The sequence below is a fragment of the Ranitomeya variabilis genome, chromosome 7 (assembly GCF_051348905.1).
Source record: "Ranitomeya variabilis isolate aRanVar5 chromosome 7, aRanVar5.hap1, whole genome shotgun sequence".
NCBI classification, from domain to species: Eukaryota; Metazoa; Chordata; class Amphibia; order Anura; family Dendrobatidae; genus Ranitomeya; species Ranitomeya variabilis.
Genome location: NC_135238.1, coordinates 23,617,399 through 23,635,941, shown reverse-complemented (window position 1 = coordinate 23,635,941; position 18,543 = coordinate 23,617,399).

The following is an 18,543-nucleotide window of genomic DNA, read 5'->3' as shown; positions in this document are numbered from 1 at the left end:
AGATGAAACCAAAATCGAACTTTTTGGCAACAATGCCAAACGATATGTTTGGCGTAAAGGCAACACAGCTCATCACCCTGAACACACCATCCCCACTGTCAAACATGGCGGTGGCAGCATCATGGTTTGGGCCTGCTTTTCTTCAGCAGGGACAGGGAAGATGGTTAAAATTGATGGGAAGATGGATGGAGCCAAATACAGGACCATTCTTGAAGAAAACCTGTTGGAGTCTGCAAAAGACCTGAGACTGGGACGGAGATTTGTCTTCCAACAAGACAATGATCCCAAACATAAAGCAAAGTCTACAATGGAATGGTTCACAAATAAACGTATCCAGGTGTTAGAATGGCCAAGTCACAGTCCAGACCTCAATCCAATCGAGAACCTGTGGAAAGAGCTGAAAACTGCTGTTCACAAACGATCTCCATCAAACCTCACTGAGCTCGAGCTGTTTGCCAAGGAAGAATGGGCAAGAATTTCAGTCTCTCGATGTACAAAACTGACAGAGACAAACCCCAAGTGACTTGTAATCGCAGCAAAAGGTGGCGCAACAAAGTATTATGTTAAAGGGGCCGAATAATATTGCACGCCCCACTTTTCAGTTTTGGAATTTCCACAAAAATGTAAAATTACCAATAAATTTGATCAACTTCACAATTGTGTTCCACTTGTTGTTGATTCTTCACCAAAAATTTACATTTGGCATCTTTATGTTTGAAGCATGATATGTGGGAAAAGGTTGAAAAGTTCCAGGGGGCCGACTACTTTCGCAAGGCACTATATATATATATATATATATATATATATATATATATATATATATATAATAATAAATCTCTGTAAGGACTTATTTTTTTCTTTCTTTCTTTCGACGTGAGGGTTTGAGATTTTATTTCTTATGAGTCAAAAAGTTTTATATTTTACATATTTAATTTTATGATATCAAATTTTTTATCTTTTTTTATGGTGAAAACAGTGGTGATTCAACCTTTTTTTTTAATGTATTTAATTTTTTTTTTTTATTTATTTATTTATTGCTTTTTTAAATATTTTTGTAGTCCCCTTAGGGGACTTGAATTTTTGCTCGGTTGATCGCTTGTACTATATACCGCCATAGTTTATTATAGCAGTATATTGTAAAAATCACGCTGTCCGATGTGGGTGGGCTTTACATTAGTACAAACAAGTTTCAGAGGGGGTTTTTAGCAAGCACTCAGCTCCCATGGCACCGCGCGGTATGCCGAGATGCCCACTAGGATCGTGCCACTTTAATGCCACTGTTAGAGATTCACAGCATCATTCATGTGGTTAAAGAGCAGCGGTTAGAGGCAGGTGCTGGCTGTATAACACAGCCGGCATCTGACCTGTATGGAGCAGGCTCAGGTCCTGAGCCTGCTTCGTATACCTGCAACTGGTTCATGGCGTAATGCTATATCGCGAGGCTATTTGGTGCTCGCTTTGCTTGTTTTTAGTCCCTCTTATTAGCCCAAATTGAAATGGGGTAATAAGTGATTGGCTAATTTTTGCCCAAAAATTATGCCACCTCTGTCCAGGGATCACGGGTTAAAGTCATAACGTGGGCGAGTTTTATTGCCCATATTACGGGGCACACGGATTATGGAGAAATGGATGCTCAGGCGGCAGACAGCTGGCAGGCGCCCGGTGCGGGGCACTGTTACTATGATCCTCGCTGACAGGTGCTGGAGATTGATGGTATTTGGGGATGTAATCAGCGGCACAAGTCTGTGTTTGTGGAGGGAGGGGAAACAGAAGCTGCGAGAGATAGAGCCGCTAATCTCACGTTGATGCGCATTAAGGATCAATACTGGTTTATTTGATTTAAGTAGGTGTAATTTGTGCTACTCGTTTTTTTTATGGTAACCTGTTCACGTCTGGAGATAATGCAAAAGATGTAGAAAACTAATCATGCCCTTCCATGACAAACACCCCCAACCGTGCTCTATGGAGCTTGTGCACTGGGGGAACAGAGAAGGGTCTTCATCCTCCTATTGACATAATAGACATGCTCACTTGTCCAACGAGGGGCAGCGGCGGAGTGAGAGTGGTCCTTCCCATAAGATAATATTGATTATGGGTCATAGTTATGATAACGCCTTTGCGCATTCCCTCGGCGGCTCAGTCGTCTATAGCCTTTATTCCAACCAGAGATATTTTGTGAACGTATTTAATTGCGGAAATTAAATGGTTAACCAGTAGGTCTGGTATCGGTTTATTACCCCCGTACCATTCGCACATTGCTCTCAGTCCATCATCGTGTTATTCTGTTTTATCGGTGACCTATATTCCATTTATTGGCTGTAACTGCGGAATTGAGGTCACACATTACAGATGTATGAAAAAGTCCTTTCCCCCTTCCTGTTTTTTTATGCTTTTGCATGTTTGTCACACTTAAATGTCTCAGATCACCATATTTAAATATTAGACAAAGATAACAGAAAATGCAGTTTATAAATGAAGGTCTTTATTATTAAGGGAAAAAGAAATCCTAACCTACAGGGCCCTGCCTGAAAAAGTGATTGTCCTCCCCACCCTTAAAACATAAATTAACTGTGGGATATCACATCTTTGGGAAGCTGAGTTCACATTCCCTAGCCACACACAGGTCTGATTACAGCCACACATTTTCTCAATCAAGAAATCACTTAAATAGAACCTGCCTGACAAAATGACGTAGACCATAAGTTCCTAAAAAGCTAGACATCATACTGCGATCCAAAGAAATTCTGGAACAAATGAGAAACAAAGTAATTGAGATCTGTCAGTCTGGGAAAGGTTCTAAAGTCACTTCTAAAGCTTTGGGACTCCAGCGAACGAAAGTGAGAGCCATTATCCACAAATGTCGAAAACATGGAACAGTGGTGAACCTTCCCAGAAGTGGCCGGCCGACCAAAATTACCCCAAGAGAGCAGCGACCACTCATCCAAGAGGTCACAAAAGACCCCACAACATCCAAAGAACTGCAGGCCTCACTTGCCTCAGTAAAGGTCAGTGTTCATGACTGCACCATAAGAAAGAGACTGGGCAAAATGGCCATCATAGCAGAGTTCTAAGATGAAAACCACTGCTGAGCAATAAGACCATAAAGGCTCGTCTCAGTTTTGCCAGAAAATGTCTTGATGATCCCCAAGACTTTTAGGAGAATATTCTGTGGACTGACGAGACAAAAGTTGGACTTTTAGGAAGGTGTATGTCCCATTACATCTAGCGTAGAAGTAACACAGCATTTCAGAAAAGGAACATCATACCAAATCTATGCTTCCTGAATACTCAGGCAGCACATGGCCGCCTAAGATGGCCTTGGATGATAGGAAAGGACACAAAGCTGGGTGTCTGAGCCAGGACAGGTGAATAACCTACCCATTTTTCACTTTCAAGCTAAGGTCACACCAGCGTATTTTCTCTCATCCAAGATAATCGGGCCGATTGTGCAGATCACACTCTGATCAGAGTGTGACCTGAATCTCTCAGATAAGAAGATGGGGAAAAAAATTCTCCATCTTCTCTATTCTGCCAGTCTGTGGAAATCGGACTGTATTCGGACACCATTAACTGAACAAATCTAAGCCCAATTGTAAAGAAATCCCCCAACATTCACCCTTCTCTATTCCCATTGGTTCTATATGACGTACCTTGTAGTTTACAATTGTCTTCTTTCTTTCCCAGAATTAATGTAGCATACGATGCTCAGCACAGATAAACAAACCTTAAATAGTACCCCCTTCTTTTTTTTTTTCGGAAAGACGCGATAGATTGAGGCGAGATATTCTCCATAGACTTGGAACTGACGTCAGCTACATCTGTGCATGAAACCCAACACTCCCCGACAGAGGCAGCCGGCGCAATCGTTCACGGCTCATGAATGTGAATCAGGGCCGGCAGCAGGGTCACGATCTGCGCACAAGTCCAGTGATGTAACTGTTTCCTATTCCTACCATCCCCGGTGTGCACTGTGTCAAGGCCAGGCACCAAAACGGCGATATTTCTCAAATCAATGCTCTAGAACGCAGATTTAAAGGGATTCTTTAGTTAAAAAAACGTGCAAAATAATTAGGAAACAAGGATATTAAACACGAGGGTGGTCCTCTATTTATTTATCCATTAGTCAGAGTAGTAAGAGTGGCTACAAAGTGCGTCTGTCACGCTGGAGGACTTCACCCTTCAGTACTTCATTTGTCCAGTGGAGGCACTGTCTGGAAATTCTACAGGTTTTCTGTCAAATTACAGTTGATTCACTTGATACTTTTCCAACAAAGTACTGTCCAAAGTGAGTGCACCACCTCTTTAAAGGGAATCTGCTTGGGCAGGCGCACGGTGGACCCTTGGTGTGGCAAAACAGTTCCCATCTACTGGTTTTACATTTATCTCTCACATGCTCATGCTTCTGTTAATGACATACCTGTCAATTAATGGACAGGAAGGCAAAAATGATGGAAAACAAGTAGGTGGAAGATGCACTGAACTGTTTGGCCCCACCAAGGGTGCACCGAGCGCCTGTGCTTCGTTTGAACAGTCATTAAATAAAAATGATTAATACTCACCTAGGAAGCCCCATTAATTTTATTAGCTACATCATGGTCACAGTTTGGGGATCCTGCCTGTCAGTAGCGTAGCTACCGGGGGGACGATAGTTACATTCTGCGGCAAAGCAGGGAGAATCGATCTCCCTGCTCTGCTGCCCGGCCGCTATGGGGCCCCTGAGCAGGCGGGGGGGGTTTGTTTCTATGCCAGCAGCGTGTCCCCCGCCCGTCACCGCAAGGTCAGCTGTATCGGCATTTAGCCAATACAGCTGACCGCATTGAAGAGGGAAGAAGCGTGCGACACTGACACGCCCCCGGAAGAAGCAGAAAGGGCGAAACGCGCGTCGGGGCGCTGGGGAAACTGCGGGATTACGGACGCCACGGGATATCCACATATAGGTAACTTTGTACGCTTGGGTACACATTACTGGTCCTGAGATATTGGAGTCATGTTTATATGTGGATTACAACGTTACTGCATTTTATAATATTACTGCACCTTATGCATTGCATTTATACACAAGTCACTTTAACATAGATATAGAAAGGGATGCGGTTAGCACCTAATAAGAGATCTATGTGAGGGCTTATTTTTTGCGGGACGAGTTGTACTTTTGAATGACATCATTGGTTTTACCATGTCGTGTACTAGAAAATGGGAAAAAAATTCCAAGTGCGGTGAAATTGCAAAAAAAGTGCTATCCCACACTTGTTTTTTGTTTGGCTTTTTTGCTAGGTTCACTAAATGCTGACCTGCCATTATGATTCTCCAGGTCAGTACGAGTTCATAGACACCAAACATGTCTAGGTTATTTTGTATCTAAGTGGTGAAAAAATGTTCCAAACTTTGCTTAAAAAAAAAAAATTGCGCCATTTTCCGATACCTGTAGCGTCTCCACTTTTCATGATCTGGGGTCGGGTGAGGGCTTATTTTTTGCGTGCCGAGCTGGCGTTTTTAATGATACCATTTTGGTGCAGATACGTTCTTTTGATCGCCCGTTATTGCATTTTAATGCAATGTCGCGGCGACCAAAAAAACGTAATTCTGGTGTTTCGATTTTTTTTCTCGTTACGCCGTTTAGCGATCAGGTTAATGCTTTTTTTTATTGATAGATCGGGCGATTCTGAACGCGGCGATACCAAATATGTGTAGGTTCAATTTTTTTTTTTAATTAATTTATTTTGAATGGGGCGAAAGGGGGGTGATTTAAACTTGTATACTTTTTTCACATTTTTTTTTACTTTTTTCACATTTTTTTTTACTTTTGCTATGCTTCAATAGGCTAGAAGCTGGCACAACTCGATCACCTCTGCTACATAGCAGCGATCATCAGATCGCTGCTATGCAGCAGAAATGCAGGTGTGCTATGAGCGCCGACCACAGGGTGGCACTCACAGCTACCGGGGATCAGTAACCATAGAGGTCTCACGGACCTCTATGGTTACTATACAGAAGCATCGCTGACCCCCGATCATGTGACGGGGGTCGGCGATGCCTCATTTCCAGCCGCCCGGCCGGAAGCGCCGGTTAAATGCCGCTGTCTGCGTTTGACAGCGGCATTTAACTAGTTAATAGCGGCGGGTGAATCGCAATTTCACCCGCCACTATTGCGGGCACATGTCAGCTGTTCAAAACAGCTGACATGTCCCTGCTTTGATGCGGGCTCACCGCCAGAGCCCGCATCAAAGCAGGGGTTCTGACCTCGGACGTACTATCCCGTCCGAGGTCAGAAAGGGGTTAATGTCTGAAAATTGGGGGCTAAATTGAAGGCACGCAAATGGTTTTTCTTTTCTTTTGTCTATATTAGTTTTGTTCTTATTTTTCTGTATTAACAAATCAGCCCTCTCCTTTTTATCCACTATTTTGCGAGCCCTATCAAGGCACCACTTGGGGTATTTACGTTTTATTAATTTATTTTCAAGGGCATCAAATTCTATAATCCTATCCTCTTCCTTGAAACAGTTTCTTTTGTAAATTCCCCGATTGGTATAGATTTTATTGTACTTTTAGCGTGCAGCACTGTGTTGCCGCTAATTGGTTTAATAAATGTTCTACTATTAATTATTTCCCCACCAATTTTTGTCGCATCTACGAGTATATCTAATACCAAACATTTTTTTATTGATATTACGCCTCTGCTACCTGTGCTTTATCGATCAGTTGGGATATCTTTTTTTTACCCTGCCCAAGGATTATATCTTGTGTCAGGTGTGTACATATCTAGTAGGTACACGTGACACCACAAGGTGTTGGCCGTAATAAAAAAAACTGTTGTAAAAATGACTATAACTGGCACGATAAAATAAAAAAAAATGCAGTGACCTATTTATAACAGACGGCACAATACAAACAAACCGCACCGATTCTCGTGAATGGAGGTTGGGTTGTCGTTTTTTTATGGTGGCACGCTGCTACTACACACATAACATCTGTCCCGTATTTTCAGCCTGACTCCACTTTGCTGGGACTTATTTTCTCAGGATATTGTATAAATTTAAAGGGGTTGTCCAATATATAAAATAAATATGCTTAAATTAAAAATCTGTGGCAGTCCCGCAGATCCGGCACAGGCTGCTTCAAGGGTCTGCAACTACTTCGGAAGCAGTATTCATCCATTCAGAAGTCAGGGGACCGCTGCAGCCTGTGAGTGGTTGCAGCAGTGACGTGACTATAAGAGCGCAGCATCAGTTTCTCTGCCCATGGTTTGTAGTATTTATATGCATAGTAGATACAGTTGTAGTAAAAAGTATTCAATCCCTCAATGTAAATTCAATTTTGTTGAAAAATGTACAAATTTTCTGCGAATTGTCAATAAACCAAAGAAGAACAATGCAAATTGCTAAATCCAACTAAGGTATCAAGTGGTTTCTCCTAATTCAGAGCAAAATAATCTTTCTACTGACTACGGCAGTCTCAGAATTATTCCCCCAATTCATGAAAAGTGTCGAGCTCGTCTGGCTGTTACAACCTGCTGTAAACACGATACATCACCAGCTCCTGCCAAGGTTCCTGAGGAATTTTAGCCCATTCCTCAAGGTCAATGGCCTCCAGGTTTGGCCTCACCCTTGGTGTGGCCAAACAGTTCAGTAACGGTTTGTGACTGCAACCACCGTCAAATCCCATCAGAGATTTTTTTATGGGGTTCAAGTCAGCCACTCCAAAGTCTTCCATGACCTCTGACACCAAGCTTTGATGGACTTTGTGGAACGGTTGGGATCATTGTCCTGTTTCAACGTCCAATTACACCCAGGTTTCAGTTCCTTCACGGGCGGCATGACGTTTTCTCTTAGGATTTCTTGATACTTGATTGAAAACAATTCTTCCTGAGCCCTCCTATTTTTATCTTAGTGGGGCTTCTATGACAAATAGAAGAGTGGGGGAAGATCTCCTCCTGGAGTCAGATGCCTTACAGCAAAACCCGAGTGTGAAGAATATTGGCAATATAATTTTATGTCAATCAGTGGTATCCTATTTGGCATGGGATTATAAACCTCCTGATTTTTTGTGGAGCAGGGGCAAGAAACCTGGCTCAGCAGGTTGTCCAGCATTCTCAATGCATCAATGAGAAAACTGGCACGTAGCTCAGCTGTTGGACAAGCCTCAAAAGGCTGTGACAGATCTCACACCTTTTGCCAGCTAAGCTCAGGACAAAGGCTTGCTTACAGTCATGCTGAATCGAAGCTACCAAGAAAGCTTCTAGGACATTCTAGAAACATACTTCTATACGAAGTTATAGAGATACTATACATTCTAGCTGTACATTGTGTATATTTCTGAGATCCTGAGAACAGGGCGAACGCCTTCCAGGGTCTCAATCTGTTCTAGCACTCAGAGGTGGGGAATAATGTTGAGTGGCTAGTAGGAGCAAGGTAGCAAAGCCATGTTTGGTCTCAACACGTAGCAGCGGCCTGGCCGGATCCAATGGCACAAAAACCGCCTCCCTAGGATCGCTCATTAAGCAGTTATGACTCATCTTAGGTTTTGGAGCTTTTAGCTGCAAGGGGAGGGGATTTAGGTCCAGCCCAGGGGGCAGGGACCCCAATGGATTAAATGCTTGAGTAAAGCATGGCCTATTACTTTTCTCTGGGGAAGTCGCAACAAGATAGTGTGGGGAGAAGTTGAGGACCAGAGGGGACCACCAGCCTCCCATGTGGCAGCCCCTCTCCCATAAGCCAGGTATTTCATCTGACTGGTAACGGATACCTGACTTATATTCTGCATACTATTGTACTACCACTATTTATATTTGCATATCTGACCATTGCATATGGATAACCATTGAGTATATGGTGTATCATCTAGTGTGCCCTTAAGATGATTAAATATATAATTTAATCTTGTGCTCCTGTTATCTCGATCCACACGTCCGTGTTCTCAGCTTTAACTTTCCATGCTACCGGGGCTGGTTTCTGGCCCAATATAATCCCATTAACGTACCAGGATTATATGTAAAAAACTGGTGGCATTCCTGCCGGGTTTGGCAGAGCGCTGTTTGACTGGTGCTAGTGAAAGGGGATTCTCAGGGTTGTGAGCGAGTGTGGTGCCACATCAGCGGCTGCGTAGACCACCCTTCCTCACTTCCCGGTCCCGTGTGGCCAGGGGGTGTCTGTGTAAAACTGTGCCAAACTGACCTTACATGTCGCCAGGGGGTGCGGAACATCACGGTGCCAGTGAGGAGACCATACTGCGTGATCCTTCTGACGGAAAAGTGACATTGGGCGTGGTGGCAAGTTCTTCACATGTGGTGGCAGCAGTGGGATTCTGCGTGATCTCTCCGGTGCCATCCCTCACACCGAGGTTTGAGAAAAGTACACCAAATACCAGTATAAGATTTGAGGTCTTCAGCTGCACCTGGTCTGTATTATTTTCTGTGGATATGCTTAGTAACTATATACAAAACAAACCCTACACATCAGCCACGTTTTCATCTAATCCTAGGACTTGACCATAGAAAGTCCCGCTTTCTGCTCAGCCTTAGAAGCTCTCTCCATGTCACCTGTCCCCGCACTTACGCTGAGCCTCCGGCTTAGTTTTATCTGATCCATCATTGCTCAGTTTGTGCCGAGAAATCTCATAATGAATAGAGATGATTTCGGGTTATCGCCATGAATAATCAGTTTCCTATAAATAGAGCTGCTCTGCCGTCACCTTTCCCGTAAGCTCGGCCTTATCTCCCACCTGGGAAGCTGTATAGGAGGTCTCGCTGCGCCCTTATAAAGCTCCATCTCACCCCATCTGGTCGCTAATGTCCATAAACTGTTCCCGGTGAGTGGGAAAAAGCTACAATCCCCGTATCTGGGAAATGTTTTCTTGTTCTGCTGATTGGTGGCCATCACAGAGGTCCAACTAGAATAGGTGCTCAGCGATGCCGTCAGATAGGCGTCAGAAACATGATGATCGATTCCGCTTAAAGGGTTTGATACAAAGTTTGAGCTGATTATGGGGTGTTCTGATCCTGGAGTTTGTGGTGGAACCCAGGAGTGTTTAATTCCTCAACGGCGCCACCATTTCAGTGTCCATTGATCGAGATTGACTTTTAGGATCGTTGCTTCCAATAGGTGGCGCTGCAGTTCTAGTCCTCTCTGAAGAGACAATTTACTTTCCCAGGGGAGCATGCATGCCTCATAAGTCTCCTCACTCTGATATGCCAGGCTTGTCACTCTCCAGAAGGAGAAATGTTACCCCTTATTCCCAGTCCAGAGCCTCTCACCTAGCCAAATCAAAGCTCATACTTTGCACTGATGAGGGGCAACACCCCCGAAACACCGTGTCTGCAAATTGATTCTCTGGTTTGGAGTTTTTCGTTTCTTGAAGAAGTTTTGGAAGAATTTGTTTGGAAGAGTTTTTCTTCCGGAAGTGTTTTTTTTTTGCAGACTTTTCATTGGACAACACCAAATTTGGGTTGTTATCTTTAAGGAGCAGCATGGAAGAAGTGTCGTGCACTTTTTTTCTTCTTTTACCACCAGTCGTTTTTCAAAACCTGAAGTGGGAACTCAAAACACTGAACACATTGCTGTTTATGCAAAAAAAAATTTGAGACAAGGTTTTTAAAACCTCGCTGTGGACAAAAAAAAAAAAATCTGTGTCCCTCGTGTGTTGCAGATTCCTCGAGAAATATGCTGAAAACTTGACATTTAAGGCAAAAACGTTTGGGAAAAAAAAAAGAAAAAAAAAAAGCATCAAAAAAATGAATCAGATGTAAAAACCTCTGATCTGCTTAGTGAGTTGGTCATTATAAAAACAGGAAGAGGAGATATGGGAATCAGTTTGTTCCTTATATTGGAAGACTGGTGGTGCGCCACTCCTTAAAGGGGATGTCAAGGATCAGAGACAGTGCCACACTTGTCCAATGGGTTGTGTCAGGTATTGCAGCTCAGCTCTATTGAAGTGAATGTGCGGAGTTGTTATTCCGCACACAACCTATGCACGGGGGAGACGCTATTTCTGGAAGGAAGCAGCCATGTTTTTGTAATCCTGATTATAATGACTCCTCAGGCTGCCGTCACACTATCAGTATTTGGTCAGTATTTTACATCAGTATTTGTAAGCCAAAACCAGGAGTGGGTGATAAATGTAGAAGTGGAGCATATGTTTTTATTATACTTTTCCTCTATTTGTTCCACTCCTGGTTTTGGCTTACAAATACTGATGTAAAAAGGAGATTTTTGTGTACTCACCGTAAAATCTCTTTCTCCGAGTCAATCATTGGGGGACACAGGACGAATGGGTGTTATGCTGCTGCCACCAGGAGGACACTAAGTTAAACACACACAAAAGATTAACTCCTCCCCTGCAGTATACACCCACGGCTGGACAATCCGGAGCCAGTTCGGTAACAAAGCAGTAGGAGTAAACCAGTTAAAAACAGAAAACATGTTATAGTCAAAAACACAGACTGAAAAGAATAACCAAGCCAAACTAGGCTAACAGGGAGGGTGCTGTGTCCCCCAATGATTGACTCGGAGAAAGAGATTTTACGGTGAGTACACAAAAATCTCCTTTTCTCCTACGTATCATTGGGGGACACAGGACGAATGGGACGTCCCAAAGCAGTCCCTGGGTGGGCAACAAGAAGTTATAAATGCTGTGCGTGCCTACGAGCTACAGATGAGACACTGCCGCTTGTAGGATTCGCCTACCGACGGACGCGTCTGCCGAGGCCTGAGAGTGCACATGGTAGTGCTTCGTGAACGTATGTAGGCTGGACCATGTGGCAGCCTTACAGACCTGTGCTGCCGATGCCTGATGCCGGATGGCCCAGGACGCGCCGACTGACCGGGTAGAATGAGCCTTGATCCCCGGAGGTGCGGCGTGACCCTTGACACGGTAGGACTCTTGGATGGCGGAACGAATCCACTTGGCAATGGAGGCCTTGGAAGCGGGTAGACCCTTCCGAGGCCCTTCCGGAAGAACGAACAAGGCGTCTGACCTACGGAGAGACGCAGTTCTAGAGACATAACGTCTGAGACCCCTCACTAGGTCCAGAGTGTGGAGCGCCCTTTCCGTGCGGTGAGAAGGAGCAGGGCACAGTGAGGGAAGAACAATCTCCTCATTAAGATGGAATGAGGAAACGACCTTCGGAAGAAAAGTCGGACATGTCCGTAGAACTACCTTGTCCTGGTGGAACACGAGGAAAGGAGGTTGGCAAGACAGGGCTGCTAGCTCAGAGACACGTCTAATAGACGTGACAGCCACGAGAAAGGCAATCTTCCACGATAAGAACCGCAAGGACACTTCTTGCAAGGGTTCAAAGGGTGGCTCTTGAAGAGCACAGAGGACCAGATTCAGATCCCATGGTTCCAAGGGCATCTTGTAAGGTGGAACCATATGAGAAACTCCCTGGATGAAAGTCTTGACTTGCAATTTGTTTGCAATCCTTCTCTGGAAAAGAACCGAGAGAGCAGAAATTTGGCCCTTAAGAGAGCTGAGAGCAAGGCCCAAGTCTACGCCTGATTGGAGGAATTCCAAAATGTGAGGAATAGAAAATTGGAGGGGAGACCGACCCCGATCTCTGCACCAGGCGAAGTAAGCCTTCCAGGCGCGGTGGTAGATGCGCATGGAGGAAGGCTTGCGTGCGCGGAGCATGGTAGATATAACCGTCTGGGGCAAACCCTTCTGCCTCAGTACCCAGGACTCAACGGCCACGCCGTTAAAGATAGGGCCTCTGAGTTCGGGTGGTAAATGGGCCCTTGAGACAGAAGGTCTGCGCGACTTGGCAGCCTCCAGGGTACGTCTGAGACCAGTTGCACCATCTCGGCGTACCACGTCCTGCGCGGCCAGTCCGGGGCGATGAGAATTACTGGAATCCGTTCTGCCCTGATCTTCCTGATTACCTTTGCCAGAAGAGGAATTGGGGGAAAAATGTATGGGAGTCTGAAACCCTGCCATGAGAGGACTAGAGCGTCGGCTCCGAAGGCTGAGGGGTCGTGAGACCTGGCCATGAAGACGGGAACCTGGCAATTGAGGCGAGATGCCATCAGGTCCACGTCCGGAGTCCCCCAACGAGAGCATATCTGGTGAAAGACTGCGGGATGGAGAGACCACTCTCCGGGATCGAGGCTGTGGCGACTTAGAAAGTCCGCTTCCCAGTTTTCCACGCCCGGGATGTAAACTGCTGATAGTATGGAGTGGTTGGTCTCGGCCCAGCGGAGAATGAGCGATACCTCGACCATGGCCGCCTTGCTGCGAGTGCCCCCTTGCCGGTTGATATAGGCTACCGCAGTGGCGTTGTCGGACTGGACTCTGACCGCGCGGCCGGAAAGAAACGGCTGAAACTGGCGGAGTGCCAGTCGGATTGCCCGAATCTCTAGGATGTTGATGGGCAGCTGGGATTCCTGCGGGGACCAGCGACCCTGAGTCGAGTGGCATCGGAACACAGCGCCCCAGCCGAAGAGACTGGCGTCCGTTGTGACGACCAACCAGTGCACCGGAAGAAAGGACTTCCCCCGAGTCAGGGAGGACCTCTTGGTCCACCACCTGAGGGACTGCCTGATTGATCGAGAGAGCAGGAGACGGCGGTCTAGCGAGGCAGGATTCCTGTCCCATACTGCTAGAAGGGCGTGCTGTAGGGGACGGAGGTGAAATACCGCAAAGGGCACTGCCTCCATTGCCGCCACCATCCTGCCGAGAACCCTCATGGAGAAACGTAGGGAGTGAGGGAGAGGTTGGGTAAGCTTTCGGACTTCTCTCTGCAGAGTGGATACCTTTTCCGGAGGTAGAAGTACTAGACCCCGAGAGGAATCTAGGATCATCCCCAGGTAGGATATGGTTTGAGCCGGGACTGGAGAAGATTTTTTGAAATTGATCTTCCAACCCAGGCGCAAAAAGGTATTTATCGTGACATCTACTGCTTCTGAGCAGGACCGAAAAGAGGGACCCTTTATGAGAATGTCGTCCAAGTAGGGCAACACCACTATACCTCGAGCATGGAGAATGGCCACGGCAGCTGCCATGACCTTGGTGAATACCCGAGGGGCAGTGGCAAGCCCGAAGGGTAGGGCGACAAACTGAAAATGGTGTCCCTGGACCGCGAAGCGGAGGAACCGCTGATGAGACGGTAGGATGGGGATGTGCAGATAAGCGTCCTGCACATCTAGAGATGCAAGAAACTCGCCCTCTTCCAGAGAGGCAATCACCGAGCGGAGGGACTCCATACGGAAATGATGTACGCGTACGTACCTGTTGAGTAGTTTGAGGTCTAGTATTGGACGTACTGAGCCGTCCTTTTTTGGTACGATGAAAAGGTTGGAATAAAAACCTTGGTACCACTCGTTCTGAGGTACCGGGATGATGACCCCATCTTCCCATAGCGACCTTATAGCCTGGAAATACTGACCGACCCTTGCCCTGGGAGGGGGGGACTGGAAGAAACGAGGCGGGGGAAGAGAGACAAACTCTATCCTGTAACCGTAGGACACTAGGTCGCGGACCCATCGGTCGGAAACTACCGAGAGCCACGCGTCCCGAAAGAAAAGTAGGCGGCCGCCTACTTTGTCGGTGTCCTTCGGTGTTTGCCAAAAGTCATTGAGGTGGGGACCTGCCAGGTCTGGGCCCTCGGGATCCCTGTTGTCTGGGTCTGCCTCTCCAAGTGGGAGAAGGCTTGTAAGACGGCTGGGAGGCTCTGTCCTTGCGCTGACCTCTCCCGACGCCAGGTGGCGCGGAGGAGGGATTGGACCAATTGGAGCCGAAACGGAAATATCGGCCTCGGCCCTGTTGATTGCGAAAGGGGCGAAAAGTACGTTGCTGGGGAAGAAATTTGCTCTTTCCTCCTGTGGAGTCTGCGATTATTTTGTCTAGTTTATCCCCAAATAGACGTTCGCCCTGGTATGGAAGAGACGTGAGGGATTTTTTGGATCCCGAGTCCGCTTTCCAGTCCCTGAGCCAAAGGGATCTGCGGATCGTGACAGCATTGGCCGCTGCCTGTGAGGCACAGTTGGCCGCGTCTAAGGACGCGGAAACTACAAAGTCCCCCGCTCTGGCGATCTGAGTGGCCAGGTGTGAAATTTCTGGGGGTAAGTCGGCCCGTAGTGCCGTAGAGGATAAAGACTCTGCCCAATGGGACATGGCTTTTGCGACCCACGTGATGGCAAAAGAGGGAAAGAGAGAAGCCGAGGAGGCTTCAAAAGCCGAGCGAGCCATCTGGTCAATTTGTCTATCAGTGGGATGCTTGACGGACGCACCCTCGGAGGAGGATAGAACCGCCTTGGTGGCTAGCCGCGACACTGGCGGGTCCACGGAGGGTGACTGAGACCACTCCTTAGTTAGGTCCTGAGCGAACGGATACTTTGATTGCATAGCCTTCTGACCTGAGAAACGTTTATCCGGACGGACTCTATGTTGATCTACAATATCCTTGAACTGAGGGTGCGTAGGAAAAAATTTATGAGCCTTTGTGGCTCGCCCAAATGACACGGGATGAGCCGCCATGGACGGGATTTCATCCTCTAACTGAAGCGTCTGACTAACAGAATCTATAAGAGAATCTAGAGTCTCTTGATCGTGACGATACTCTGGAGAACAGGACGCGTCGGATGCGTCATCCAGGAGGGATTCCCTGCTATGAGTCGGGGAAGAGTGACGAGAGACATCGCTCTCTGAGTTTGAGGGCTGATCACGGACCGGAGACATTACTCTGGACCTTTTCTTGGATGAGTGAGGGCTTCTAGAAACAGTACGACCTCTAGACCGCGAAGGGTTCTTAGACCGCGTTACAACCTCCGTGGAAGTTCCCTGAGTAAGGGACGGGTCACGGAGGGACTGTATCGTCCTTTCCAAAGATGCCACAGAGCGAGCGAGGGAGGACGCCCATGCGGGGGTACTAGGCTCGGTACATTCCGGGTCAGAGGCCGGAGTATCCTGTGCCGCAGGCGTTTCGCAGGCGGAGCACAGCGGGGTAGTGTGACCTCGGGGCAGAGATATCTTGCAGGAGGTGCACACAGCAAAAATAACAGAGTGGGTCTTTCCAGTCTGTTTATGCCTAGACTGTGACATGTTTCTGATTAAATGAGCGTACTGGCAGGGGGGGAGACAATCCTATTGGGTGCGTCTCACCTAAGTTCTGCGGTGGCTGGCAGGGAGATCCTCCTGTGCGCTGCGGTGCTGCAGAGCCGTCAGCGCACTTCCTGATCCAAGATGGCCGCCGAGATGTGAGAAGGGCGCTTCTCGGGAGCGAGAAGCGCCCAGGGAGGGGGCGTGTCGTGGGCGGGCGGCGGCGTGCTTGTAGGCGGGCGCTAGTCCGGCCCGGGCCTGGGCGCCGCCGAGCCCCCACAGAGGAATAACGCTGCCCCGCGGCTGCAGAGCCGCACGCTGCCCCGCGGTTGCAGAGCCTCACGCTGTCCCGCGGCTGCAGAGCCGCACGCTGCCCCGCGGCTGCAGAGCCGCACGCTGCCCCGCGGCTGCAGAGCCGCACGCTGCCCCGCGGCTGCAAAGCCGCACGCTGCCCCGCGGCTGCAGAGCCGCATTGGAAGAGAGTAAGGGGGCCCCCCCTGCTGCCAGCTCGTCGGTCCCCGCACTTACCTTGTGCGATGGGACCGATGCTCCATCCACCTTCACCTTGATAGGGAGAGGGTGGAGAGCTACTGCCGCCATGTGTCAACCGCTATATACAGTGGTGATGCAGTGGACGGCTGCACGGACGCCCTGTCAATCTGTCCGGCTGTGCCCTGGCTCCAGGAGACTTAGGTGGATGATTAGTCCCCATGGTCGCCTGAAAAGGAGGGAGGGAGATCGGAACGCTAGGGAACCGTCGCCACACTGAAAGGTGAGCCAGGGCTGGCATCCATCGTCGCGGGAAAGGATACAGGAGGAACGCTCCGTGTACTTGCCCGTTGTTGGTGCGGGAGAGATCAGGGCTGAAAATTTGCCTGTCGCTCCCTTCTCTCCGTTAAATCAAAAAGAAAAATTGGTGGGGTCCTGAGGACCCAAGTGCCTCCTGAGACACTAAGTAAGAACTGGCTCCGGATTGTCCAGCCGTGGGTGTATACTGCAGGGGAGGAGTTAATCTTTTGTGTGTGTTTAACTTAGTGTCCTCCTGGTGGCAGCAGCATAACACCCATTCGTCCTGTGTCCCCCAATGATACGTAGGAGAAATACTGACCAAATACTGCTAGTGTGACGGCAGCCTCATACCTCCACTGGAGCCATAGTTATAAAGGAAGAAAAAACAATGGGTGACCACAATGTTCCCTACCAGACATAAGGAGCAGGTAAAGCCGGTGCACGATGCGAGGACCAGATCGCGGCCTGACGAAAGAAGGGGGATGATGGCGGCGGATGCAGTCACTCCTGAATTTCATCCTCACGCTTCTTGCATATTCAACAGGAGACGAAGCTAAAATCCTCATCTATAAGCGATGCTTTCCCTGCACACATCTTTTTTTCCTGTGATATAAATCATGTTTGCGTCCGTCAGGGAAAAGCAAAACCAAAGCTGGCATTTATGAAAAACAGAACATTGTGTGATTGCGAGTGAAAATCCACCCACACACGGAAGTCATTACTCGGAAGCCATAAATTATCACCTGCCATTACTCGCCTGCTATTTGTACGCTACCAGTGCCGAGCACGCCGGCCGGGTACACGGCACCTTCACCGGTGTTAGGGCTTGCTTCACACTCACACAGAGCTCTTCATTAAGGTTTCTGCTGGAATCCCCAAAAATAGGATTCTGACACCCATGGTTTATTGCACACGTCCTGGAGAGGATTAATAGAATCCAGAAGACATCGATGGGAAAATTATTCCAGATGGTCGCGTCTGTGCAGGTTCTATAGTATGAAAGTTGGTGCTTTTTGCATTGGAAACCGGCCACCTCTGATAAAATGCAAAAGTGGCCGGTAACATAGGCAACAAGAAACATACAAGAGAACTATAAAATCTCTCCAGTTTTGGGGAACGGAGTGTATTTTTAATAAGCGATAAATTACAAAGTTTTTTGTTTTTACAAGCAAATTTTACCCATTTAAAAGGGACTCCGTCTGCAGGATTTGACCCCAAAACTATTTTTATCTGCATGTCGCTCTTTCAAAAACAAGGCCAGCAACAACTTTAGACAGCCAGGGCATTCCTCCGTTATTGATAAGTTGGCGTTTGTACTGATATGCAAATGAGGCTGAAGAGCTATGGTAGATCTGAAGCCTCTGTCACTCCAACTCTATTCCCTGCTCAGCACCACTTCTTTCAGCTTGACTAACAGCCTCCATGCTATCAATCAAGCTGGAGGAGCAAAGAGTCCGTCAGTCAAGCAGGAGGACGTGGTGCTTGATTGGGAATAGAGCTGGACTGACAGAGGCTTCAGATCTACCATAGCTCTTCAGCCTGCGTATCAATCCAAAAACCAATTTCTCAGTAATGGAGGAATGGACTGGCCATGTAAAGTTATTGCTGGACTTGTCTTTGAAAGAGCTACATGCGCATATAAATAGTCTGGGGGTGGTTTGAAATGCTGTTCACATTCCCTTTAAGATGAGACAACCCCTTTAAAGGGGTAGGATAAATGTGCATTGT